General features: G+C 39.4%; 1 pseudogene; it reads left to right on the top strand.

Annotated features, from left to right (window-relative positions):
• The first annotated feature begins 1,935 nt into the window (after positions 1-1,935).
• LOC130040993 (uncharacterized) lies at positions 1,936-2,032 on the top strand (annotated as a pseudogene).
• The last annotated feature ends 547 nt before the right edge of the window (positions 2,033-2,579 follow it).

Consider the following 2,579-nt stretch of genomic DNA (forward strand, 5'->3'; position numbering starts at 1 on the left):
AATTAAAAAAGACAGGAGGAAATGGAAACATATATACTGCATATGGAATGGGAGATTTAACATTGTCAAAATGGCAATTCTCCACGAAGCATTGTAAAAATTCAACTTGATCCTTATAAAGATACCCATGACATTCTTCAAAGAAATTGATCAAGCACTCCTGAAATTCACATGGAACAACAAACGCACACGAATAGCTAAAGCAATTCTTGGGGAAAAGACAATGGAGGCATCACCTTCCCCAACCTCAAACTCTACTACAAACGATAATAATGAGAACAGCATGGTACTGGAACAAAGGCAGAGCTGCAGACCAATGGAAAAGGATTGAATATACTGACACACACCCTCAAATATATAATCATCTAATCTTTGATAAGGGAGCAAGAAATGTGAAGTGGATCAAGAGAGTCCTTCTGAACAAACGGTGCAGAAAAAACTTGACAGATACATGCAAAAAAAAAATGGCTCAGACCTCTACCTAACACCATGCACAAAAGTCAGATAAAAATGGGTCAAAGGCCTCAACATCAGACCAGAATCCCTCAGGCTCATTGATGACAAGGTCGGCAAATCCCTCGACAACATTGAAGCTAACGGTATCTTCAAATATAACACGCCACTTGCCAAGCAACTGGAAACAGAGATAAACAAAGGGAACTATCTTAAATTAAGCAGCTTCTGTACCTCAAAAGAAACAGTGACCAGAAACAAAGACTCCGCCATGCGGGCAAAATACTCACAGAAGCCTACAAGGTTCTCTGACAGTGAGAACTGGACTATCAGAGTTCCTGTCTTCTAAATAAGATCCAGTCTCTGGATGTTGGCCATTGATGGCATTACATGGATCCAGGAGCAGTTCGTGGTTGTAGCACTTAATTATTAGAAGATGGGGGATTTGGAAGGAGGGGGCACAGTCTTGATCTGAGCAGCCATGGAGTTCTCATCCCCCGGTCCCGCACATCTGGGTTCCTCTTCCAGTTCCTTCATGCAAGAGGCTCCTTCAAGCTTGGGAAGGGTGGTCTTAAGCGTACCTATGGCTGGTTGCAGAGGTCTTCAGCTGCCGGGGCTCTAATCAGGGCGGTGAGGGAAACTCACCCCCGGCACCTCCAAGGGGCCTCGGTGACGAAAGCCAGGTGCGAGGTCAGGACACTGTCGTTTTAGACATATTTGGAATTAATTTTAGATCGAAAAGTACACATCATTCAAAATACTTATGTGCTTAGCAATAAATTACTACACACTTGTTCAATCACCTCAGAGACCCCACTCTGCTCAGAGAACTAGATTTTTAATTACAGGTCTGTTTTGCCCATGTGTCATGACTGACAATCACTATCAGTAGATATGAAACTCATTACACACAAAGATGAACACAGGTTACTTTGAGTCATCTATGTTGTTAATATGAGTTGGCCATTAAACTTCACTGAGACCCTTTGTTCTGTCCTTTATAGGAGCCTCATGAGTCTCACCTTCCGTTCAAGTTGAACTTGTAATAAGGTGGAATGAAATCATCAATATGATCCTCACCTCATCCTTCAGGAGAAAAATCCTACATACATTCAAGGTGGTCAAAGTGCAGACAACACCATTCACCTTTTCCTGGAGATGTACACAGGACTGAGGTGAGAACAGCAAAAGGCTCTATTTTAATGTTCTTAATGAAGGATTCAGGGAACAACATTAAACAAACTCATATACCATCTTCCAAAAGAATTATTTTGTAAAACTGATGCCTAGGGTATGGTAAACGATAATATAGTAAAAACCATATTTTTATTTCTGGGACATTAAAATTCTAAATCTATTTATTATTCATGCTGCTTTGAAATACATTCCTTGATTAGGAATCATTGTCTGCCATAGGAGTGAGGAAGGACAACACTCAAAGTAATAAGAAGCGAAAAATATGGAAAAATTTACTCCTACTAAGTTTGATAACACATATACTAAAATTGAAATGATACAATTATGAGCATGGTCCTTGCACAGAGATAACATGCAAACTTGTAAAGCATTCCATATTTTTGTTGCAAGAAGAATTAACAAGTATACTTTAAGCTAAGACAATCCCCACAAGTACAAAAATTATACATAAAGAGAGCACAAATCCCCAAAACAACAATCTCTCTCAATGTCAATGGATGAAATGTGCCAATTCAGAGGCACAGAATAGGAAGATGAATTAGAAAATTGAACCCAACATTCTGCTGCCTGCAAGAAACATGTCTGAACAATCAAAGCACCCATGGGCTAAAAGTAAAAGGCTGGGAAACAAGTTTTCAAGAAAATATCACCTCCGCAAAGCTGGAGTGGCCATACTAGTATCAGACCACATGGACTTCAAGCTAAAGGTTATCAGAGACAGTGAATGTCATTTCTTAATGATCATGGGATATGTACATCAGAAAAAACTCACCCTCCTCAATGTATATGATCCTAATGACAGACCAGCAAAATACTTTAAAACAACTTCTAATAGACTTATAGAAAAACATTGATAGTAACACAATACTAGTAGGAGATTTCAACACTTCTTTGTCACTTCTCAATAGATCAAACAGACTGAAGCTCAG

The sequence above is a fragment of the Sorex fumeus genome, unplaced genomic scaffold (genome assembly GCF_029834395.1).
Source record: "Sorex fumeus unplaced genomic scaffold, SorFum_2.1 ptg000095l, whole genome shotgun sequence".
NCBI lineage: Eukaryota > Metazoa > Chordata > Mammalia > Eulipotyphla > Soricidae > Sorex > Sorex fumeus.